Below are 26,568 nucleotides of genomic sequence, written 5' to 3' on the forward strand. Positions count from 1 at the left end.
AAAGAATTTTACATCGAGAATTTGCAAGTCTATAGATTTCATTATTGGCTACATCAAGGATTTTGTTTCAGATTTTTGTTAAACCTAATTAATTTTTCCGAATTTTTAAAAGATAAAGAGCTACATGTAGCTCGGCCACCGTTTTGTCCACTCTCGCCATTTGATTAGAAACTAAGTGTGTGTTTCGTAGCCCGTGTCAACCGCGAATAACTATCTCTTCTCGTACATGATCACCCTAACTAAGTTGAAATGAGACGAGATGTTTTTTGATCGCACATGTATGAGCTGAGCTGAGAGTAATATATGTATGAGATAATGAGGATACCACCTCAATTAATTTTAGCACTAATTCAATATTTTAACAAAGTTAGTTTTTTTTTTCAAAAAGGTGTAGCTTTTTTTGCAAAAAGGTGTAGTTTTTTTGCAAATAGGTCCTAGAATAGAGTAAATAAAAAGCAGTCGGGTCCTTTGTGGCCTCCTTTAGCTCGATCTGCGGAAGATAGGTGGTGTGAGGCGGCCCAGCCGGCGGCCAGGGAAAGAGCGGTGAGCTGCTGCGGGGCAACAAACATGGGGAGGGGTGGTAGCCATGGGGAGGGGCGGCGACCTTCAGCTCGATCTACTGCGGGCAGCGTCCAGGGCAGCGGCAGGCGTCGTCCATGGGCGGCCAGGAGGGCGTCGGCGGGCGCCGACCAGTGGAGGGGCACAAGAACGGGCGGGTTTGTTCGGGGGCAAATGAGGGGCACGGGAGAGAGTTTGGGGGTGCGCTGATGGGCCCCCGAGATGGACACAGCTTGGCTGGATTGTGAACCTTGATTTGAGCTTCACAACCGGGCTAGGCTGAGGGGCATTTTTCGTATGAGGTGTGCATAGCCCATCTGTGAAGACCCGGGCTAAGGAAAACAGGTATCTCTCGAAATTTTGGTTGAGATGAGAATTCTTGTACATAATTTTTTGAAATATATAAATATAATTTTCAAATTTTTAATACAATAAGAGCACTGGTGCCCATGATCTAAAAGGACTTGTGGAAGATTTTGTCTGTTTGTTTGTTTGTTTCCTATCTTGTGACATGTGGTGCTTCACATGCTTGACAAGTGTATAAACAATGCACATGTAAATACTCTTGTGCAGCAGCTGGATTTACACTCACTTTAGAAGTACATACACTTACGCTACACTTGGAAGTATAATAAAAGAACGTAAGAAAAAAAAAGTCTCACGGGGACACTCTGCTTGCAAAATGTGTCAACACAGGAGCATCTCGCACTAATAAGTTCAAGAAATACGCCGGGTAGTGCAGGTAGTGCTTCCACTTTGCCTCCGTACCTGGCTTGGTGGTAGGCGGTGTCAGACGACGCTAGAAGGAGATGCGCGCCGTCTCCGGTGGCCTGAAGACGAAGCCGAGCGGCAGGGGGAAGGGGAGGGGGCTGCCTCAACCTTAGGCCTCGTTCGGTTGCTCCCCACCCGGCCGGTATTGGGCCGAAATACACCGGTGTTGGGCCCCCGGGGTTTAGATACCGGCCCACGTCCGGGACGTGTTCGGTTAAACCACGCCGGTTTTTAACTCCGCCCGGTTTTGACTGAAACCCGCCGATTTGACCGGTTTTTAGAAACGCTAGGCTCGACCCGTGGATTGCATCCCGCGACGCGAAGCGGCACTCCCTCTCGTCTTTCGGCTCTCGCGATAGCGGCGGCGGCGGCGGCGGTGACTGGAAGGGAGGGTCGGAGGGGACGGCGGCGGCGAATAGACGGTGGACGCCTGGAGGAGAGGAGATCCTCGACGGCTGACGCTGCCCTTCGTCGACGCGGACGCCGCCACGCAGCCCGACCGAAGCCCTAGCTCAAGATCTCCTCCTCCCCTTTCCCGCCTCCGACGCCAGCCGGGAGAAGGTAAACCATCTCCTCCTCCTCGTGGCTTGTTCCTGTTGGCTGGGTCCATAGTGATGTTTCGATCTGGTTGGGGTGAACCATAGATTGATCTGGTAGATAAGCTCGATAGCAAGATCTTTCTTTATTTTGAACCAATTACAGAGAGTTGTGTTTCAATTGAAGTAGAAATTTCGCTCGATTGATTAAGCAAACTTGTCTTTGTTGTACTATATTAATTCATCACTCCATACTCCACAGTTGGAGATAGATGAAGCGATTACAGTTGCTGCAAGTCTGATGCGTAGCTGTTTTGTGAGGTTTTGCACATAAAAGTTGCTGCGGCTAGTTAGTTGTGGCTAACTAAATCCTTGGACTTTACACATGAGTTAACTGCAATTTTATGTTCAAGAAACTAGAGAATAAAAGAAGAAGAAAAAAGTGTTGGTTCTGGTTATAGTGTGATCGAGCTAGTTCGTTGTAGTTCAGTTTTACCATTTGTAGAAGAGGCCATGCTGATCTGTATAGCGTGTTTGTTTCAACTTGTAGTTCACTTTCGTCAGATAAACATGCTATTCCAGATTTGGGGATGTTGAACACCACACCAAAATATAATTTGTGTGTTCTCTTTCTGTTTGTGGTATTTAAGCAAATTCTGTTCATTAAATAACTAGTGGCCTTTTTATCTTTAGTTTTTGAATGGCTTTGAGAATTACGGATCGGATTAGGAAGAGAGAGGAGGAGGAAGAGGAGGAAGAGGAGGATGATGATGATATGATTCTATTTCTTTTACCAATGCTGCATCTGCTGGGTGAACCAAGGGAAAAAAAGCCCCGCCATACATCGAGGATAAGAGGCGAGGAGGTTGTAAGGGACTTGCTGGAAGGGCACGTACAAAATTGTCGGGTAGCATTTAGGATGGAGGCCCACATCTTCAGGGCTTTGGCTAGTTTCCTTCGACGCGAGAGATTGGTGCGTGATACCAGACTTAGCGTTGAAGAAAAACTTGCAGCCTTTCTGTGGATGCTGTCCCATAATTCCTCATACCAGGATCTCCAAGTACAGTTCAAGCATAGTAATGACACTTTCCATAACATCATGAATAACTTCTTCAACATCGTTCCTGCACTATCCAAGCACTTTCTCGAAGCCTCCCAATCCAGCTCAAGTACACCCAAAGATCCGGAACAACCCAAGATTCTTTCCTTATTTTCAGGTTTTTGCTAAACTACTTCAGTCTAAATCATATAACCATGGAAATATATTATTTTTCACATAGCAAATGATACCTTGTTGGTGTTCTTTGCAGAATTGTCTTGGAGCTATTGATGGGACTCATGTTCCCATGAACATTAATGGTGACATAGCCACACCATTTAGAAATAGGAAGGGAACACTCAGCCAGAACGTGATGGTGGTGTGTGACTTTGACCTGAACTTCACATTCATTTCTTGTGGTTGGGAGGGCTCGCCACCGATGCTAGGGTTCTTAGGTCAGCAATTCGCAAAGGGTTTAGAGTACTCGAGGGCAAGTTCTATCTTGTGGACGGTGGGTACGCAAATACTAAATTCTTTCTTGCTCCGTATCGTGGTGTTCGATACCATTTGAAGGAGTTTGGCCGTGGTCACCGAGCACCCCAAAACTACCAAGAAGCTGTTCAATCATCGCCATGCCGTGATACGGAATCATATTGAGCGGGATTTGGGAATCTTAAAGAAGCGCTTCCCCATTCTCAAGGTTGGAACACATCACACAATACAAAACCAAGTCAAGCTACCGGCTGCTGCTGCAGTGTTGCATAACATCATCCGTATGCACAAGGGGGATGAGAGTTGGTTAGATAACCAAAGAGAACTCATACCTGCAGCAAACTATGTTGACCTACCTGATGGTGACCCCCCACAAAATCATCAAGTCAACCATGAAGGCGACCACCTTAGAGATACCATTGCGCAACAAATGTGGGCAGATTACCGACGTTAAGTAGTGATGTAATAAAGTAGTGACATCCGAACTTATTTGATGTAATAGGGTACCAGACTTTAAGTTCTTCGTTTTGCATCTTGTTTGATGTAATAAAGTACCAGACTTGAACTTCTTTTGTTTTGCATCTTGTTTGATGTAATAAAGTACTAGACTTGTTTGATGTGAGATTTTTAAATTCTTATATGGTGAATAAATGTCTGGCTGCTTGTATCAATAATATTTGCGGGGGTCGCCATGTCGACCATGATGAATGTTAGACGATCTCCAAGGACGGGAATGCAAGGCGGTGGTGGGGTAACAAAAAGAGGGGAACATCATCTAAAGGTGAGTGCATGTGTTCCTTTAATGTGATTGATGCTACTTGACTTCTTTATAATGTGTAGCTTACTGTGAACTTGACTTTTTCCTCAAACAGCTAGGGCCTCTTGGAATGCAGACCTAGAGAAGGCTCTTGTGGATTTGCTCCATGAGCATAATACTCCACAATATCGTGGGCAGAATGGATGGTCCACCGATGTTTGGAACAGGATTACCAAGAAATTTCATGATAACCATCCATACAAGAATTACACAAAGGGTCAGATCCAAGACAAGGAGAAGGAGTTGAAGAGAGAGTACAAGATGCTCAAGGAGGCTAGACGGCGAGTGGGGTTTCGTGGAATGAGAAACGGTGTATGATTGAAGCTGATCCAGAGTTGTGGGACAACCTCATCATTGTAAGACAGTTTGTATTGCTCCTTTCATGCTTATATTCATTCCTTCTAACAATATGCATCACTCATGTGTTCCTTTATATTGTGCAGTCATTTCCTAAGATTGGGAAGTTCCGTAGCAACAAGGCTTTTCCCCTCTTTGATGCCTTGGGAGAGCTATATGATGGACATCTTGCCGAGGGAAACTACAACTTCACTTCCACTGAACCAACACAGCACACACAAGTGGAGGTCAATCCCGAGGTCGGTTACGTAGAGGCGACACATTCCCATCATGATATTGCAGAGACCGTGGTGGATGATACACAAGGAGGGATGCAAGAGGCTAGTATGATGGAGAACTTTGTTGGGAACGGGGAGGCTCAGCCCACGGTGCCTGCTGCACCATCAACAAGTACTGAAAATGAACCCAAGAAGCGCCGGTCAAATGGAGATATTGCTGCTATGATGGAGAAGTACATTGAGATGAAGACGAAGCAGGTCGAGAGCAAGCAAATCGCGAACATGGATGAGTACTCAATCAAGAACTGCGTGGCTCGGCTAAACACAATGGGATTGTCACGAGAGGATAAGGTCAAAGCCCTAAAAGTCTTTATGAATGCTGACAATCGCGAGCTCTTCCTTTGCGTTGATATGGATACAGCTCTCATGTGGCTGCAAGGCGAAATGGCTTAGGAAAGGTAAACTCTCTTCTTCGCGAAATAGCTTATATTAATGCTTTTCTACACTGATATGCTTGCTTGCATTAGTTACTGTGATAGCTTGCATTAGGAAAGGTAAACTCTCTTCTTCGCGAAATAGCTTATATTTTGGACTAGCGAGTGAATCTTGTATGTGTTCTTGTTGGTTTAGCTACACTTATGTATAACTGTGAGGCTGCTGTCAGAAGTTTGTATGCATAGCTCTGAAAAATGCACTGACAACGTATTATTGGTAATATCCTACTGCTTGCATAGCTATCTGCCATGGGTTTTCTCTGTAGATTTCTTTGATGAGATATTCTTGAAGTAGCATCGGTATTTGGTGATGCGTTATTGCCTTGTTCTTTTCTCAGTTTCTTCAGAAGTGTTAGAGGGGATCAGGCCTTTTAGTTCATATAAAATATAAGACTTGTTTTCTGTTGAAAACATAATCTTACTAGGGCCTTTGCATATTTCTAATGTCACTTGTTGAGTTTTCTGATTGAAGAAGTAACCTGAGAATTATTCCGTCATTAATTTCTATATACAAGTAAAGTCAGTTAAATTATCTTGCGAAAATAGAGCATAGTGTGCATTCAAATGGATCATATCCTGCTATTTTACATATGACAGTTTCCGTGTAGTTTTTTTGCGACAAAGTTTCCGGGTAGTTTCAGTCGTATATTATGCAATTCTGGATGTCATATTACTACACGAACGAGGACCTAGCATGCCCATGTTTCTTTAGTTTTTGATTGCTAGTGGCCGCAGAGTATATCAGCAAGAGGCCCAAAGAATGGTCCTTTTTGTAGTGACACGAAACATGCAAAAAAAGTTATACTCCAGTGATTGTTTTGTACAAGTATGAGTGTGTAACCTTGTTTGCTCGGTAATCATTTTATTCGTATCATAGATATGTCAAATGATCAAACTCTTTACCTTCGTTTGTCTGCCCATCAGTTTATTTATAATAGCTGTAAGATACGTAAATCTGAAGCACCTTATTATTTCTTAAATACAGGAGAAAGACATGACATGATGATGAAGCTTTTTTTAGATCTTGTCGTCTGTCACAATTTTCTTTCGATGTCCAGCTTATATGATGGGAGATCAAGGGTGAACCGACTAATGTTTGATCAGATGTCTAGCAAGTTATTTTGATCTGGCTATTCTATGCTGCGTTTTGCTATTTAGCCGTGAATATATGTCAATATGTGGTGTAATATTGGCAAAAAGACTGCTAAACTGATGTTTGGTGTCAGTGTACTCTTTGGGAAGCACCTTCACCTCGTGGATCAGAGAACTTGATGCTTCATGCTTCAAATTGAACAAATTGATATTTATGTTTGTGTTATTGTAATAAGCTGATGACTCTCTTTCAGAGCACTTGATGTGTATTTTGTTTGAGATAACAATTTTACTGAAATCGAGTTTTCATTGTCACCGAAAATTGATTCAAAGTTGCTATGAAGTACTTATTATCTGATGTGTGCACTAACGAGCTGATGCTGCTTGTCCATTGCCGCTGCCTAACTGCATGTGCTGCTGCTAGGCGCTGTGTGTGCTGCTGCTAGCTGCTAGGCGCTGCATGTGTGTGCTCCAGCGGGATTAACCGAATGAGCAGTAGGGATCAGAATCCGGCAGGGGGAGGGTTGGTGGGATTGGGGTGACATTGATGGTATCACCCGAATACACGGGTGGTTACTTCCCTGCGCGGAATGATCCCGCACGAACCGAACGAGGCCTCAATGTCACCCCAATCCCACCAACCCTCCCCCTGCCGGATTCTGATCCCTACTGCTCATTCGGTTAATCCCGCTGGAGCACACACATGCAGCGCCTAGCAGCTAGCAGCAGCACACACAGCGCCTAGCAGCAGCACATGCAGTTAGGCAGCGGCAATGGACAAGCAGCATCAGCTCGTTAGTGCACACATCAGATAATAAGTACTTCATAGCAACTTTGAATCAATTTTCGGTGACAATGAAAACTCGATTTCAGTAAAATTGTTATCTCAAACAAAATACACATCAAGTGCTCTGAAAGAGAGTCATCAGCTTATTACAATAACACAAACATAAATATCAATTTGTTCAATTTGAAGCATGAAGCATCAAGTTCTCTGATCCACGAGGTGAAGGTGCTTCCCAAAGAGTACACTGACACCAAACATCAGTTTAGCAGTCTTTTTCCAATATTACACCACATATTGACATATATTCACGGCTAAATAGCAAAACGCAGCATAGAATAGCCGGATCAAAATAACTTGCTAGACATCTGATCAAACATTAGTCGGTTCACCCTTGATCTCCCATCATATAAGCTGGACATCGAAAGAAAATTGTGACAGACGACAAGATCTAAAAAAAGCTTCATCATCATGTCATGTCTTTCTCCTGTATTTAAGAAATAATAAGGTGCTTCAGATTTACGTATCTTACAGCTATTATAAATAAACTGATGGGCAGACAAACGAAGGTAAAGAGTTTGATCATTTGACATATCTATGATACAGATAAAATGATTACCAGCAAACAAGGTTACACACTCATACTTGTACAAAACAATCACTGGAGTATAACTTTTTTTTGCATGTTTCTGTGTCACTACAAAAAGGACCATTCTTTGGGCCTCTTGCTGATATACTCTGCGGCCACTAGCAATCAAAAACTAAAGAAACATGGGCATGCTAGGTCCTCGTTCGTGTAGTAATATGACATCCAGAATTGCATAATATACGACTGAAACTACCTGGAAACTTTGTCGCAAAAAAAACTACCTGGAAACTGTCATATGTAAAATAGCAGGATATGATCCATTTGAATGCACACTATGCTCTATTTTCGCAAGATAATTTAACTGACTTTACTTGTATATAGAAATTAATGACGGAATAATTCTCAGGTTACTTCTTCAATCAGAAAACTCAACAAGTGACATTAGAAATATGCAAAGGCCCTAGTAAGATTATGTTTTCAACAGAAAACAAGTCTTATATTTTATATGAACTAAAAGGCCTGATCCCCTCTAACACTTCTAAGAAACCGAGAAAAGAACAAGGCAATAACGCATCACCAAATACCGATGCTACTTCAAGAATATCTCATCAAAGAAATCTACAGAGAAAACCCATGGCAGATAGCTATGCAAGCAGTAGGATATTACCAATAATACGTTGTCGGTGCATTTTTCAGAGCTATGCATACAAACTTCTGACAGCAGCCTCACAGTTATACATAAGTGTAGCTAAACCAACAAGAACACATACAAGATTCACTCGCTAGTCCAAAATATAAGCTATTTCGCGAAGAAGAGAGTTTACCTTTCCTAATGCAAGCTATCACGAGTAACTAATGCAAGCAAGCATATCAGTGTAGAAAAGCATTAATATAAGCTATTTCGCGAAGAAGAGAGTTTACCTTTCCTAAGCCATTTCGCCTTGCAGCCACATGAGAGCTGTATCCATATCAACGCAAAGGAAGAGCTCGCGATTGTCAGCATTCATAAAGACTTTTAGGGCTTTGACCTTATCCTCTCGTGACAATCCCATTGTGTTTAGCCGAGCCACGCAGTTCTTGATTGAGTACTCATCCATGTTCGCGATTTGCTTGCTCTCGACCTGCTTCGTCTTCATCTCAATGTACTTCTCCATCATAGCAGCAATATCTCCATTTGACCGGCGCTTCTTGGGTTCATTTTCGGTACTTGTTGATGGTGCAGCAGGCACCGTGGGCTGAGCCTCCCCGTTCCCAACAAAGTTCTCCATCATACTAGCCTCTTGCATCCCTCCTTGTGTATCATCCACCACGGTCTCTGCAATATCATGATGGGAATGTGTCGCCTCTACAGAACTGACCTCGGGATTGACCTCCACTTGTGTGTGCTGTGTTGGTTCAGTGGAAGTGAAGTTGTAGTTTCCCTCGGCAAGATGTCCATCATATAGCTCTCCCAAGGCATCAAAGAGGGGAAAAGCCTTGTTGCTACGGAACTTCCCAATCTTAGGAAATGATCGCACAATATAAAGGAACACATGAGTGATGCATATTGTTAGAAGGAATGAATATAAGCATGAAAGGAGCAATACAAACTGTCTTACAATGATGAGGTTGTCCCACAACTCGGATCAGCTTCAATCATACACCGTTTCTCATTCCACGAAACCCCACTCGCTGTCTAGCCTCCTTGAGCATCTTGTACTCTCTCTTCAACTCCTTCTCCTTGTCTTGGATCTGACCCTTTGTGTAATTCTTGTATGGATGGTTATCATGAAATTTCTTGGTAATCCTGTTCCAAACATCGGTGGACCATCCATTCTGCCCACGATATTGTGGAGTATTATGCTCATGGAGCAAATCCACAAGAGCCTTCTCTAGGTCTGCATTCCAAGAGGCCCTAGCTGTTTGAGGAAAAAGTCAAGTTCACAGTAAGCTACACATTATAAAGAAGTCAAGTAGCATCAATCACATTAAAGGAACACATGCACTCACCTTTAGATGATGTTCCCCTCTTTTTTGTTACCCCACCACTGCCTTGCATTCCCGTCCTTGGAGATCGTCTAACATTCATCATGGTCGACATGGCGACCCCTGCAAATATTATTGATACAAGCAGCCAGACATTTATTCACCATATAAGAATTTAAAAATCTCACATCAAACAAGTCTAGTACTTTATTACATCAAACAAGATGCAAAACAAAAGAAGTTCAAGTCTGGTACTTTATTACATCAAACAAGATGCAAAACAGAAGAACTTAAAGTCTGGTACCCTATTACATCAAATAAGTTCAGATGTCACTACTTTATTACATCACTACTTAACGTCGGTAATCTGCCCACATTTGTTGCGCAATGGTATCTCTAAGGTGGTCGCCTTCATGGTTGACTTGATGATTTTGTGGGGGGTCACCATCAGGTAGGTCAACATAGTTTGCTGCAGGTATGAGTTCTCTTTGGTTATCTAACCAACTCTCATCCCCCTTGTGCATACGGATGATGTTATGCAACACTGCAGCAGCAGCCGGTAGCTTGACTTGGTTTTGTATTGTGTGATGTGTTCCAACCTTGAGAATGGGGAAGCGCTTCTTTAAGATTCCCAAATCCCGCTCAATATGATTCCGTATCACGGCATGGCGATGATTGAACAGTTCTTGGTAGTTTTGGGGTGCTCGGTGACCACGGCCAAACTCCTTCAAATGGTATCGAACACCACGATACGGAGCAAGAAAGAATTTAGTATTTGCGTACCCACCGTCCACAAGATAGAACTTGCCCTCGGGTACTCTAAACCCTTTGCGAATTGCTGACCTAAGAACCCTAGCATCGGTGGCGAGCCCTCCCAACCACAAGAAATGAATGTGAAGTTCAGGTCAAAGTCACACACCACCATCACGTTACGGCTGAGTGTTCCCTTCCTATTTCTAAATGGTGTGGCTATGTCACCATTAATGTTCATGGGAACATGAGTCCCATCAATAGCTCCAAGACAATTCTGCAAAGAACACCAACAAGGTATCATTTGCTATGTGAAAAATAATATATTTCCATGGTTATATGATTTAGACTGAAGTAGTTTAGCAAAAACCTGAAAATAAGGAAAGAATCTTGGGTTGTTCCGGATCTTTGGGTGTACTTGAGCTGGATTGGGAGGCTTCAGAAAGTGCTTGGATAGTGCGGGAACGATGTTGAAGAAGTTATTCATGATGTTATGGAAAGTGTCATTACTATGCTTGAACTGTACTTGGAGATCCTGGTATGAGGAATTATGGGACAAGCATCCACGAGAAGGCTGCAAGTTTTTCTTCAACGCTAAGTCCGGTATCACGCACCAATCTCTCGCGTCGAAGGAAACTAGCCAAAGCCCCGAAGATGTGGGCCTCCATCCTAAATGCTACCCGACAATTTTGTACGTGCCCTTCCAGACAAGTCCCTTACAACCTCCTCGCCTCTTATCCTCGATGTATGGCGGGGCTTTTTTTCCCTTGGTTCACCCAGCAGATGCAGCATTGGTAAAAGAAATAGAATCATATCATCATCATCCTCCTCTTCCTCCTCTTCCTCCTCCTCTCTCTTCCTAATCCGATCCGTAATTCTCAAAGCCATTCAAAAACTAAAGATAAAAAGGCCACTAGTTATTTAATGAACAGAATTTGCTTAAATACCACAAACGAAAGAGAACACACAAATTATATTTTGGTGTGGTGTTCAACATCCCCAAATCTGGAATAGCATGTTTATCCGACGAAAGTGAACTACAAGTTGAAACAAACACGCTATACGGATCAGCATGGCCTCTTCTACAAATGGTAAAACTGAACTACAACGAACTAGCTCGATCACACTATAACCAGAACCAACACTTTTTTCTTCTTCTTTTATTCTCTAGTTTCTTGAACATAAAATTGCAGTTAACTCATGTGTAAAGTCCAAGGATTTAGTTAGCCACAACTAACTAGCCGCAGCAACTTTTATGTGCAAAACCTCACAAAACAGCTACGCATCAGACTTGCAGCAACTGTAATCGCTTCATCTATCTCCAACCGTGGAGTATGGAGTGATGAATTAATATAGTACAACAAAGACAAGTTTGCTTAATCAATCGAGCGAAATTTCTACTTCAATTGAAACACAACTCTCTGTAATTGGTTCAAAATAAAGAAAGATCTTGCTATCGAGCTTATCTACCAGATCAATATATGGTTCACCCCAACCAGATCGAAACATCACTATGGAACCAGCCAACAGGAACAAGCCAGGGTCCGCGTCGAGGGGAGCACGAGGAGGAGGAGATGGTTTACCTTCTCCTGGCTGGCGTCGGAGGCGGGAAAGGGGAGGAGGAGATCTTGAGCTAGGGCTTCGGTCGGGCTGCGTGGCGGCGTCCGCGTCGACGAAGGGCAGCGTCAGCCGTCGAGGATCTCCTCTCCTCCAGGCGTCCACCGTCTATTCGCCGCCGCCGTCCCCTCCGACCCTCCCTTCCAGTCACCGCCGCCGCCGCCGCCGCTATCGCGAGAGCCGAAAGACGAGAGGGAGTGCCGCTCGCGTCGCGGGATGCAATCCACGGGTCGAGCCTAGCGTTTCTAAAAACCGGTCAAATCGGCGGGTTTCGGTCAAAACCGGGCGGAGTTAAAAACCGGCGTGGTTTAACCGAACACGTCCCGGACGTGGGCCGGTATCTAAACCCCGGGGGCCCAACACCGGTGTATTTCGGCCCAATACCGGCCGGGTGGGGAGCAACCGAACGAGGCCTGATGGTATCACCCGAATACACGGGTGGTTACTTCCCTGCGCGGAATGATCCCGCACGAACCGAACGAGGCCTTAGGGGGGAGTTAGTCCTCGACGCGGAACCAATGTTAGCGTAGTATGGTGTCAGTTGTCGGTGGAGCGTCGTATGGTGGAGGCAGGCAACACGGATTTTCCGCCTCGTAAAGGAGCCACGAGTGTGATGTCCTCCTCCCAATTGGGGTTCTCCTGATCCAACAACGGGAGGGCAGCTCGACAGTGGCGAATGTACGGACCCTGTACAATGTATTCCTTAATCCCTTCAAGGGAAGGGAAAGAGGCACCAAAGGCCCTAATGACCTCCGCGATGTGGATCGTCTCTGCGGTCACTGCTATGCTGAGCGTAGGGCTAATGTGCTTCACCAAATGTGACTGGAGGAAGGTCTTCCTATTGCAGCAAAACTAGTAGCACGTCATGCACAAGCAATTGGGGAATAATCTGCAGTTGCCAGTTGATGGTTAAACTATCAAGCACAATATTAAAGTCTCTTGAATCTTTTCATGGTGTAAAAATCAATGTCTGGTCTAGACATACGTTGGCATCATCATCATCCCCTGTTCACTGCATTGGGCCGAATGTGTTGATGTTGAATCCTACGGATTCTCCGAGTTGACATATCTTCATCTAAACTTTCTTGTTCACTGTCACACGATATTGCGCATGATTGAAAATATAATCATATTGCTAATTTATTGATTTCGATGGACTTGCCAAACTCAGCTGACCAAACACTCCACATGCTGTAGTGAACTTGTTCTCTCATACCATATATTCATGAAAACATATCAGATATATGTTTTGAATAGTAATATCTGGATAACATGAAACTTGTTCTCTCATAGTATGTATTTCTGCAAACATTAACCCAAAATTAGAGATCCAAACTAGTACCATTTGAAATCCAAAGTAGTAGTATTTGAAATGCTAAGAAGTTTATCTCCACCAAAAATTGTATGGGCATCATAATGTAGACTTGTTCCTATGATCCTCAGCAAGGCTATTTTCATCCTCATAGTCATCTACAAAATCACCATATTGACATTTTATAATGCTCTAGACATCAATACACATCATCATACAAATAAGAAGCATTGTCACCAGAATAGTTTAAACTTGTTATCCAAAAGTACCTTTGAGAACTTATCAGGTGGAAAACAGGTTACACAAACTTTTGTTGTGTGGAAACCACATCTAGTTTTATTTTTCAAAAACCAAAATAAAAAATGCGTTAGGAAGACATTCCATAATCACGTGAAACTGATAGTTCAAACTCACATTCATGGATACAGAAAAAAATTACGCATGATTAGTGATGTTGTATTGTTTATCACCATTTATTGTTCCTCCCAAAATATCATATATTTCTCAGAATTTTATGAACTTTTAAATATAGTTGTTACTTGATTGTCACCAATTTTAAGGTGCACCACTGCTTTATTGGTACATTCATCTACTGCTTTATTACCCAGCGGCTCTGAGCTATAGGTGCGAAAAATGAATGGGAAGACCGACAATCTACCACATTCCCATGTATTCAGCGTTAGGCTGACTCGTGAATTTTGGTTCTAGAGGACTGCCGCTGCTGGTAACCACATAAGTGCACTACAACAATGCTTTCCTTGTTTGCTTGCTTATCATCAGTACCAGGATGTTTAACAACGCCAAGAAAATGCCCAAGAGATAACCTGCTACAGCAGCAAAACTTATCATCAGGATATGACTTTACCATTAAGTACTGAAGAAACTCAGAAAAAGCATAAGTTATAAGAGAAACAGAACTTGCAGGCGTTCATCCTGCAGCACACTGCATATAGCAGGGTTAACACAATCTGTTTATATCCTTCCCGTGCTGCTATCATACTACAAAAACCGTGCTGAAAAGTCAGTTTTGCTATAAAGTGCAGAAGTTGGCCTCTTTGCCGGCAAGATATAAAAGTCTTAAATATTGTAACATCGGCAGTAAAGCCGATCTCGGCAACTTGCAGCATATTCAAGTTGTCAACATAAAGCATGCAAGTTTTGCATATGGACTAGCCAGAAGTAAGAGTTCTGACAATCACAAGATCTGATTAAAAAAAAGGATCCAGTAAGAAGTTTTAACATGAGAGCACTCTTTCCACCAACAAAATTCTCGCCATGCCCCATCTCCACCTCAAGAATCCCACAACCTCAAGGATCCAGTAAGAGAGCATTATAAAATGTCAATATGGTGAGCTTACAGATGACTATGACTATGAAAAGAGCTTCGGTGAGGATCATAGCAACAAGTGTAGATTAGCTGACATCATGCCCTACAATTTTTGGTGGAGATAAACTTCTTCTCAGCATTTCAAATGCTACTAATTTAGATCTGACCGCTAATGTTTAATTAACACAACTTGACTCTTGTTTTTTAGAAATGCCTACTATGAGTCAATTATCCAAATATTACTATTCGAAACATAATATTAGATACTGATATTATTAATGCGACTGACTATTGTTTTCAGAAATACATATTACGAAAAAACAAGTTCAAACTGGTAGCAACAAATTAGCCATCGATGAAGCAGATGATGAAGGCATCAGATCGCCCAGACATAAGGAGGAAAACAATACATTAGGTGAGTTGAGAGTACTACCATGATCTTTCTACAATATTAACATATTTTTAATCATGTGTCATGTCATGTCAACTCTAAAGGAAAATCTGGAGGTTACCCGATTAAGCAGCAATGCATTGGGCGATGATAGCAACAAATTAGCATTAATGAAGCAGATGATGAAGGCATCAGATCGCCCAGACACCGATTTCGACGCTGTCAAAAACTTCGGAATATTTAATATCATCCATGATCGTTTGGCCATCGACCGCGAATTATTCCCCGATCAACTGGTATGACAGACTATCAGCTCTACTGCACAAGGAATGCGTTCCTCCGTAGGTATCTAGTGAAGCACATAAGCCCAAGTGTAGCAGAGCTAATACTACGTCATGCGTAGGAGATCGGTGAGTGATTCGAGGTCGATCATCGGGGAATAAGCCCAAGCACCAGATGTGTATGGATGAACATCTTCCTATTGCAGTAGAGCTGATAGTACATCATGCGTAGGTGATCGGGTACTAATTCGCAGTAGATGGTGGAACCCTCAAAGATGATATGAAAGTTTGAAGTTTTTCACAACGTTGAAATCAATGTCTAGCCTAGAGATCTGAAACCATAAACATTTGCTTGTTCACTAGCTAATTTGTTACTATCATTGCCGAACGCGTTGCTGCTGAATCATGTAACCTCCGGATCCTCCTTAGAGTTGACATCTTCGTTTCAACTTTCCTGTTATGCGCTGCAGGGCACATGATTAAAATATTATAATATTATAGAAAGAGCGTGATGGTACTCTCAACTTAATTACCGTGTTGCTACCCACGCCAAACTCAGGTGACCAAAGACTCCACTAGTTGTACTGCCTTATTATCTCGTACTATTATCATATCAAATTCTATGTTTTGAATGGTAATATTTGGATAATTGGGAACTTGTTCTCTCGTAGTATGTATTTATGAAAACAATAGTCAGTGGCATTAATAAAAAAAATAGAAATCAGATCTAATTAGTTGCATTTGAAATGCTGAGAAAGAAATTTATCTCCACCAAAAACATAAGGGCATCATGACAATTAATCTAGACTTGTTGCTATGATATTTAGAGAAGCTCTTTTCATCGCCATAGTCATCTGCAATCACACCATATTGACATTTTATAATGCTCTCAACATCACTACATGTATATTCGTACAAATTAGAAGCATTGTCACCAGTATTGCTAAAAGCAATTGCATAATCATTGTACTATGCTTTCAGTTCGTCACAATTTTTAGTCAAGAGTCAAATTAGATGATTGTGCCGCCTAGTGAGCTCATGAGTGGCGACAAGGTTAAACTTGATTCTGCACTTGTCCATGCTCAAACTCTCAAGAGAGGAAGATGATATGTTGGTGTTGTCTTGATAAACGGACTTTTTGAGTTCCAAAACTTTCAAAGAAAGGCACTCGGAAAAGAGGTCGGCGTAACACCACATTTTGAGTTGTTGTAGGTGAGAGGAGGTGACATACACGTAATCGATCTCAAAGCAGAATAGCGTCTAGGTGCTCTGAATGTTCAATAACCTCGATAACACAAGTGCGGTGTTGGATGCAAGGGTGATCCATCTCGCTACAACGGAGAGTTATAGGTTGTGTGGTCATCATCCAACGTGTGTTCACATTCACTTAACTCAAAAAGCAAAAAAGCAAACCGGTAGAGGTTCTCCAAAGGTGGATCGCGTGTGTGCCTGCGGAAGACATGTAGATCACCACAGGGCGCGGTGGCCCATTGCGACGCCATTGGCACAAGAGCACGCAAGGAGGGTCTAGTGGACTAGTGATATATATACACATAATATACCAAGCCATCAAGCGTTCATATTGGAAGGCTTCAGAAAAATAGAGTGGATGATAGCCATACCTGATTCCGCTTGCGCACTGTTGCAATCTTTGGCGCAGATGCGGCTATGTTTATCTGGCTATTAATTTGACCAAAATAGAACTGAGGATTCTGAACTTTGCCTTGTCATAGAGCAAATACAACCTAATACATCACTTTTACAACCATACGCCTATTTGAGCTCTGCTTCCGACCTGTTACAGATGCAACCATTAAGTAGTTAGCACTGCTCCAAAACTTGAATTCAATTAAAACCACATATGAGTGAATTCAATGAAAACTGATGCATTGTTTGTAGATGCAAGAAAATCCGCACTTCAGCGACCGACGGAATTATGTAATTCAAATACTCTAGATGATATTACTAATATGGTCAAAACCAACCAGTTCTTACCCAGATATACTATCAGTAATGAGCTCTGCTAAGAAGACAGCAGTTAGATCTGGAAACTGAATAAGCTAAGATATTCTTTGGCCTGGCCTTCTCCATTGAGTAGTGGTAATCAAGCTAGTAGCAATCATACTTCCCAAGGTCTTCTTGGGTCTTTACTTTTAATATTACGTGGTTATGTTTGCGAGAACAGAATAAGGGTTGTTCTTTTTTCTAACAGACTAACGGTGGTTCCAGACACAAACTTTCTTAAAAGAAATTTTGAAATAAATAATGTTGCTTATTTTAATTAAAGTTGCCATAACCAACCAGTTCATCGACAATGTATGTATGTCTACGTTACAGTAATGTGAACCTAGCATCGGAAGTAATTTAAGTGATCACTCTGGAATTACAGTAGTACAACCTGGCATGTGTGTATTACATACCCAAAATGTGAACCTCTTCAACAGAGGATAAGAAAACACCAAGAAAAGAGAAGATCCCCCTAGAACACGGCTACATAGACAATATGACAAACTTAGAGGTGAGCATTACTGTTATGTGGCTGCTAGGGTTTGGGAGGGAGAGAGAGAGCTGCGAGGGCGTTAGAAGGCCGGCCGGGGGCCTTGCCCACGGCCGGTGGCAAGAGGGAAGGGATTTACTTCTTAATTCTTGCTTGATTAGATTGATACGTCTCCTCTCCTTATATAGAGAGGTTTACTTGACCCCTAAGAAAGCGACCCTTATCTCTAATTAACCCTAAGAAGTCGTTTGGAAGCCAGGTTTTCATTTCATTTGTAGCATTTTGAAATGAATACCATTTACATTGTAATTCCAGAAATGGACACTTGTTTGGTTGCCACAGGAATTGTAAATGACGGTAGAATTCAATATTAAATTTGTTTGGTTGCCACAGGAATTGTGAATGACAGGTTTCAGCTCGAAATTGTGATTACACATGGCATCATTTTGCTGGATTTCTTAAATGAAATGATGGCCCAATTCTGTGGCAACCAAACAGCCCACCTATGGAATTTTAAAATGAATTCCAGGATTTCAGGCTCAAATGATGGATACCAAACGACCTCTAAGACTAATGGGCTATAGCGCCAGCCCAAGCCCATTACGTACTCTAACACTACACCCCACCTGGACACGCAGCTCGTCCTCGAGCTGCAACCTAAACAAACCATGACTCGACGCAACACAAACCTAACACCTAAAAACGAGCCTTTTACATCTCGGCTTGTTTTATTACTCTCAACCTGAAATGGACTGGGACGCTTTATTGTTGACCCCTGAACATAATGTGGACACCATCCGCTCGTCGGACGTGCACCTATACAGCCACCTGGATCCCATGGAAACCAGCGGGACAAAAGGAGCCCGCGCGGCGGCCGGCGGCGGAATGCAGTGGTGCTACGCGGTGCGCTCCTATCGGTGACACCATGCCTTCTCCCCGTCGAATGACTGTCGATGGCGCAGGCTTTGAGGTCGCTGCCCGCGGGAAACACAGCATGTCCGCCGCCCGTGGGGGAAACCGTACGCCCAAGATCCCCGACGCAGCGGATGAGATCGAGGTCCGTTGCGCAATGAAGCGCAACTTGAAGGAGCTGTAGCTGCAGATCACGCATCTCCCGCACAGGCCGACGCACTAGGAGGCCGCGCGCAGCAGCTTGCAGCCTCACCGCCGCCGACACGTGGCGGATAGCGATCCAAGCCGGAAGCGGTGACGGCGACGGAGGGAAACAGACCTGGTGGAAGGGCATCCCGTGCGGTGTCGATGTAGAGCCCGGGGCCAAGGTCGCTCCCACACCGCCAAAAGGCTGGGACGGCGTCGGTGGCGGCAGCAGCCGCTGCTGCGGTGTTGGTGGCGACGGCAGCAGCTGTTGCCCACCGAACGACAGGGACAGCGTCGGTGAGGACAGCAGCTGCAGCGGTGGCGTTGGTGGCGGCGGCAGCAGCACTGTCGTTGTCGTAGCGTCCCGGTGAGGAAGAAGGCGGCCGGCTGCTGGAGAAGAGGGACCCCCGGCGCCGAGGTATGGCCCGGCCCGGAGATGATGGACAGCGGCAGCGGGGACTGCAGCAGCCCGACGTCGGGTGGCGGCGACGACAGCAGCAGTGTCGGCTGCCACGGCAGCAGCACTGCTGGCGGTGGCAGCATCGGCTGCAGCGGCCTGGCGATTGCGGCGGAGGCCGCCTGGTGCATCGGCTGCCACGGCAGCAGCGCCGCCGGCGGCGGCGACCCGTAGGGAACGGCCAGGAAGAGACGGATCTCCTGGACAGCAGTGGTGAGATCGCGGAGGGCTGCGGTGATCTCCGCCAGGGAGAGAACAGCGGGGACGTCGGACTGCGGCGGCGGCGGGTGGGAAGAACTCGGTGGAGGGCTGGACATGATCGAACCAGGGAAAGCTGATACCAAGTGTTATGGTGCTGCTAGAGTTTGGGAGGGAGAGAGAGGGCTGCGAGGGCGCGAGAAGGCCGGCCGGGCAAGAGGGAAGGGATTTCCTTCTTAATTCTTGCTTGATTAGATTGATACGTCTCCTCTCCTTATATAGAGAGGTTTACTTGACCCCTAAGAAAGCGACCCTTATCTCTAATTAACCCTAAAACTAATGGGATATAGCGCCAGCCCAAGCCCATTACGTACTCTAACAATTACTATAATGATAGAAGCAAAATGCATCTGACAAGCTGTCATTCCTTTTCAATTTGTGGAAATTAATCATTCAAAATGGATGAACAGACAAGCTAGGCTCGTAAGATTCTATATGAATTCAAATTATACAGTTTGTTTGATTGGCAAACTACATTTCAGTTACACAAGCAAAGAACATGCAATTCACCTAGAGTCGTTCAGCTGGAGAAGAATGCCCAATCCCAGCAGTAGCTGAGATCCAAGGAACACACTCGGTTGAGAAGGGGTTAGAGCACCTGATGCAAACGGCCTGCTTTTGGTGCGCTCAACCTACACGAGGAGCATGTCGGTGAATGTCATGCAATCACCAGAAAATACCCACCACCACTTCATTGCATGATCCGATTGAGTGGATTAATGCAGCAGTAGCAGCAGAACAAATCTAATAGTCCGACATACATACATCCAACTTGTCTGGAACCTTGTTTAGCATATTTCTCTCACCGTGATTTAACTATGTTGTTTGCTTTAGCTGCTACTGCACTATGGTCAAGACATTAGACACATAATTTTGGTAAATTCCTGGTTCAAGAGGTAATCATATAATACATCTAAGATTGAAGTTGAGCATCCACAGCTGCAAGAAAATGAAAGGCACTTCTCACTGACACAAATATTGTAGGGCGTTGCCTCCAGCCAGAGCAAACTAGGGAAAAAACTCACCTTGTTATCAATGTCAGGATCTAGAATATCATTCACTGTGCAACCAGCGCCCCTGCGGAGGACAGCTCCACATCTGGAGAGTGCCAGCATTTTCAAATCAGGGAGCTCCCTCAGCATCGCTGCAATTGTGCTTGACCTGAGAATAAAAGTTTAGAGAAGCTAAGCTATTCACCTCAGCAGGCAAAATGTGCTGTCAACTTGCTGTCAGACAACCATGCCAACATGTCTATAGCGATTTGTGGGGCTTTAACAAGAAGATTGCCGATTGCCACCCATGAAGCTAAACCGTAGCATGGTTTGAACATCAACCATTTAGATGATTTTATTACCGGTAAATTGGTACTTACTAATGAATTTGTAACAGGGTAACAAAAGTTTATCTAGTGCTAATAGACATGTGTTACATTCAGTGAGGCCATGTTCCTCTCTAGCCTCAAGTGGTCTGATCCTGCTGAGCAATTGACCCGATTTCTGTGCAACAATGGTGTTTGGACTTGAGAGATGGCAGAGTCAATAGCAGTGAGCATACCACATGCATGGCCAAGAGAAGACGGCGGGCGCCATCGCGGAGGAGAGTGCGGCCATCGTGGCGTTGGAGAAGACCGGCGCTGTCGCAGCGGAGAAGGTCGGAGATGACGGGCGCCGAGGCGTCGGAGACGACAGGCATTGGTGCCCCTTGAGACATTGGATCTTTTTAGAACGAGTCTGATACCATGTAAGTTTAGATATGGCTGTTTGTGTGTGACCTAGCACACTGCAATTGCATTGATATGATCATAACCTCGTTCTAGTTCAGATGTGTGCGTCTGTGGGTTCTCTCTCTCCTTGTACACTCTCTATAAATACCTTGTACGAGGTTATGATCATATCAATGCAATTGCAGTGTCCTAGGTCACACACAAACAGCCGTATCTAAACTTACATGGTATCAGACTCGTTCTAAAAAGATCCGATGTCTCAAGGCGCACCACGATGCCTCGGCGCTCGTCGTCTCCGCTTGGACGGAGCCGACCTTCTCCGCTGCCACAGCGCCGGTCTTCTCCGACGCCACGACGGCCGCACTCTCCTCCGCGATGGCGCCCGCCGTCTTCTCCACGGCTGCACCAAGCATCCCTGCCCCGCCCCTCGTCCACTGGCCGGCCCCTCAGGTTTCTCACTTTCCTCCATTCGCTGCTCCTCAAATCACTGCATCCTACATTATGTGTAGCATCCAGATCACCAACATCATCCGGCGCCCCCTTGAGCTCTCTACGCGGAACCTGATGGATCTCACCATCGAGGAGCACTGCATTCTTCATCACCTAGGATGACCCGCCCGCCATCCCCGACCCTAAGTGGAGCACCGTCAACCTAACTATGAAAAGAGCTTGGGTGAGGATCATAGCAACAAGTGTAGATTAGCTGACATCATGCCTTACAGTTTTTGGTGGAGATAAACTTCTTCTCAGCATTTCAAATGCTACTAATTTAGATCTGATTGCTAATGTTTAATTAACGCAACTGACTATTGTTTTTAGAAATGCATACTATGAGTCAATTATCCAAATATTGCTATTCGAAACATAATATTAGATACTGATATTATTAATGCGACTGACTATTGTTTTCAGAAATACAGAAATACATATTACGAAAGAACAAGTTCACTACAATTGGTAGAGCGTTTGGTCACATGAGTTTGGACATAAGGAGGAAATCAATACATTAGGTGAGTTGAGAGTACTACCATGTTTTTTCTACAATATTAACATATTTTTAATCATGTGTCATGTCATGTCAACTCTAAGGAAAATCCGGAGGTTACCCGATTAAGCAGCAATGCATTGGGCGATGATAGCAACAAGTTAGCCATTGATCAAGCAGATGATGAAGACATCAGATCGCCCAGACACCGATTTCGACGCTGTCAAAAACTTCGGAATATTTAATATCATCCATGATGGTTTGGCCATCGACCGCGAATTATTCCCCGATCAACTAGTATGACACACTACTGCACAAGGAATGCGTTCCTCCATAGGTCGCGGTTGATCATCGGGGAATAAGCCCAAGCACCGGATGCGTATGGAGGAACATCTTCCTACTGCAGTAGAGCTGATATAGTACGTCACGCGTAGGCGGATCGGGTACTAATTCGCAGTCGATGGCGGAACCCTCAAAGACGATATTAAAATTTGAAGTTTTTCGCAACGTTGAAATCAATGTCTAGACTAGAGATCTGAAACCATCAACATTTGCTTGTTCACTAGCTAGTGCATTGATGCTGAATCAGGTAACCTCCGGAACCTCCTTAGAGTTGACATCTTCATCTGAACTTTCCTGTTATGCGTTGCAGGGCGCATGATTAAAAATATGATAATATTATAGAAAGAGCGTGATGGTACTCTAAACTTAATTACTATATTGCTACCCACGCCAAACTCAGGTGGCCAAAGGCTCCACGAGTTGTATTGACTTATTCTCTCGTAGTATTATTTCTAAAAACAATGGTAGTTGTGTTAATTATATCATATCAAATTCTATGTTTTGAATGGTAATATTTGGATAATTGGGAACTTGTTCTCTCGTAGTATGTATTTATGAAAACAATAGCCAGTGGCATTAATAAAAAAAATAGAAATCAGATCCAATTAGTTGCGTTTGAAATGCTAAGAAAGAAATTCATCTCCACCAAAAACATAAGGGCATCATGACAGTTAATCTAGACTTGTTGCTATGATATTTAGAGAAGCTCTTTTCATTGCCATAGTAATCTGCAATCTCACCATATTGACATTTTATAATGCTCTCAACATCACTACAGGTATATTCGTACAAATTAGAAGCATTGTCACCAGAATTGCTAAAAGCGATTGCATAATCATCGTACTATGCATTCAGTTCGTCACAATTTTTAGTGAAGAGTCAACTTAGATGATTGTGCCGCCTAGTGAGCTCATGAGTGGCGACAAGGTTAAACTTGATTCTGCACTTGTCCATGCTCAAACTCTCCAGAGAGGAAGATGATATGTTGAAACTTTTAAAGAAGGGCACTCGGAAAAGAGGTCAGCGTAATACCACATCTTGAGTTGTTATAGGTGAGAGGAGATGACATACACGTAATCGATCTCAAAGCAGAATATCGTCTAGGTCCTCTGGATGTTCAATAACCTTGATAACCCAAGTGCGGTGTTGGATGCAAGGGTGATCCATCTCGCTACAACGGAGAGTTATAGGTTGTGTGGTCATCATCCAACACGTGTTCACATTCACTTTCTCAAAAAGCAAAAAAGCAAACCAGTAGAGTTTCTCCAAAGGTGGATCATGCGTGTCGCTGCGGAAGACATGTAGATCACCACAGGGCGTGGTGCAAGGAGGGTCTAGTGATATATATACACATATTATACCAAGCCATCTAGCATTCATATTGGGAGGCTTCAAAAAAATAGAGTGGATGATAGCCATACCTGATTGGCGCAGATGCGGCTATGTTTATCTGGCTATTAATTTGACCAAAATAGAACTGAGGATTCTGAACTTTGCCTTTTCATAGAGCAAATACATCCTAATACATCACTTTTACAACCATACGCCTATTTGAGCTCTGCTTCCGACCTGTTACAGATGCAACCATTAAGTAGTTAGCACTGCTCCAAAACTTGAATTTAATGAAAACCACAGATGAGTGAATTCAATGAAAACTGATGCATTGTTTGTAGATGCAAGAAAATCCGCACTTCAGCGACCGACGGAATTATGTAATTCAAATACTCTAGATGATATTACTAATATGATCAAAACCAACCAGTTCTTGCCCAGATACACCATCAGTAATGAGCTCTGCTAAGACAGCGGTTAGATCTGGAAACTGAATAAGCTAAGCTATTCTTTGGCCTGGCCTTCTCCATTGAGTAGTGGTAATCAACTAGTAGCAATCATACTTCCCAAGCTCTGCTTGGGTCTTTACTTTTAATATTACGTGGTTATGTTTGCGAGAACAGAATAAGGGTTGTTCTTTTTTCTAACAGAATAACGGTGGTTCCAGACACAAACTTTCTTAAAAGAAATTTTGAAATAAATAATGTCGCTTATTTTAAATAAAGTTGCCATAACCAACCAGTTCATCGACAATGTATGCATTTCTACGTTACAGTAATGTGAACCTAGCATCGGAAGTAATTTAAGTGATCACTCTGTAAGATTACAGTAGTACATCCTAGCATGTGTGTATTCCATACCCAAAATGTGAACCTCTTCAACAGAGGATAAGAAAACACCAAGAAAAGAGAAGATCCCCCTAGAACACGGCTACATAGACAATATGACAAACTTAATGCATCTGACAAGCTGTCATTCCTTTTCAGTTTGTGGAAATTAATCATTCAGAATGGATGGGCTCATAAGATTCTATATGAATTCCATAAAATGTAAATTATTATATAGTTTGTTTGATTGGCAAACTACATTTCAGTTACACAAGCAAAGACCATGCAATTAACCTAAAGTCGTTCAGCTGGAGAAGAATGCCCAATCCCAGCAGTAGCTGAGATCCAAGGAACACACTCGGTTGAGAAGGGTTAGAGCACCTGATGCAAACGGCCTGCTTTTGGTGCGCTCAACCTACACGAGGAGCATGTCGGTTAATGTCATGCAATCACCAGAAAATACCCACCACCACTTCATTGCATGATCCGATTGAGTGGATTAATGCAGCAGTAGCAGCAGAACAGATCTAATAGTCCGACATACATCCATCCAACTTGTCTGGAACCTTGCTTAGCATATTTCTCTCACCATGGTTTAACTATGTTGTTTGCTTTAGCTGCTACTGCACTATGGTCAAGACATTAGCTGCTACTGCACTATGGCCAACCATTTAGATGATTTTCTTCTCAGTAAATTGGTACTTACTGATGTGTAACAGGGTACCAAAAGTTTATCTGGTGCTAATAGACATGTGTTACATTCTTCCTAAACCCCGCAATCGATCATTAGCTAACTTTAAACAATGGTTGCACCTGCAACTGTGGGCTCGTGTCCCTCTCTAGTCTCGAGTGGTCTGATCCTGCTGAGCAATTGACCCGATTTCTGTGCAATAATGGTGTTCAGACCTGAGAGATGGCAGTGTCAGTAGCAGTGAGCATACATACCACATGCAGGGCCAGGCGGCGATGGGCTTGTCGAGCCGTGCGTACGGGCGCGCCGCCTCCGGGAGCCACCTCTCCACCCACGACGCGGCCGCCGCCGCTGAGATGGTGTCCTCCTTGTCATTGCCCTCGTGTTGAGGACCGGGAGGAAGTCGAGAGCGGGTGCAAGAAGGTGTTGGACAGCGGGATCCTACCGGCGAAGTAGGATGACGCCGCCGTGGAGGCGGAGGAGGGCGAGTGCGGGCATGACCGGGTGATCAGGTGGCGGCGGGCGGCGGGCGGCGGGGTTGGGGATGGGATCGGAAGACAGGAGATGGCAGGGAGTGGCGGCGGCGGAGGGAACCATAAATCATGGATGGAAACTGGAGCTGGAGTCAATGGGCGTGTGACTTCGGGCTTCGGGCTTTGGGCTTTGGGCTTTGGTGATGCCTCTCTCATTCTTCGGGCTAGTTAGAGGCCCATATACTACTGGACTGATCCGGGCTCATAGCGCTGCATTGGGCAGATGGACTGTCGCCAATTGCCAACATGTATTTCATAAAATTCACTTGCCAACTTTTTAAAAAAAATCACACTATATTAAGCAACCAAGCCACCTCATTAAAAATCTTCCAGCCTCCTTAGGTACCCTGGTAAAGAAAAGAGTGCATCAAAAACTTGCTGCCCGAGTTCAATAGAATGTTACATCTTTCATTACAGCTGGTAAAATAAAACTAG

The 26,568-nt window shown here is 43.9% G+C and overlaps 2 pseudogenes; one reads left to right on the forward strand and one right to left on the reverse strand.

Annotated features, from left to right (window-relative positions):
* The first annotated feature begins 656 nt into the window (after positions 1–656).
* LOC124662950 lies at positions 657–5,241 on the forward strand (annotated as a pseudogene).
* Positions 5,242–17,716: 12,475 nt separating this feature from the next.
* LOC124662961 lies at positions 17,717–26,289 on the reverse strand (annotated as a pseudogene).
* Between the last annotated feature and the right edge of the window lie 279 nt (positions 26,290–26,568).

Source organism: Lolium rigidum, chromosome 1 (assembly GCF_022539505.1).
Source record: "Lolium rigidum isolate FL_2022 chromosome 1, APGP_CSIRO_Lrig_0.1, whole genome shotgun sequence".
Taxonomy (NCBI): Eukaryota; Viridiplantae; Streptophyta; class Magnoliopsida; order Poales; family Poaceae; genus Lolium; species Lolium rigidum.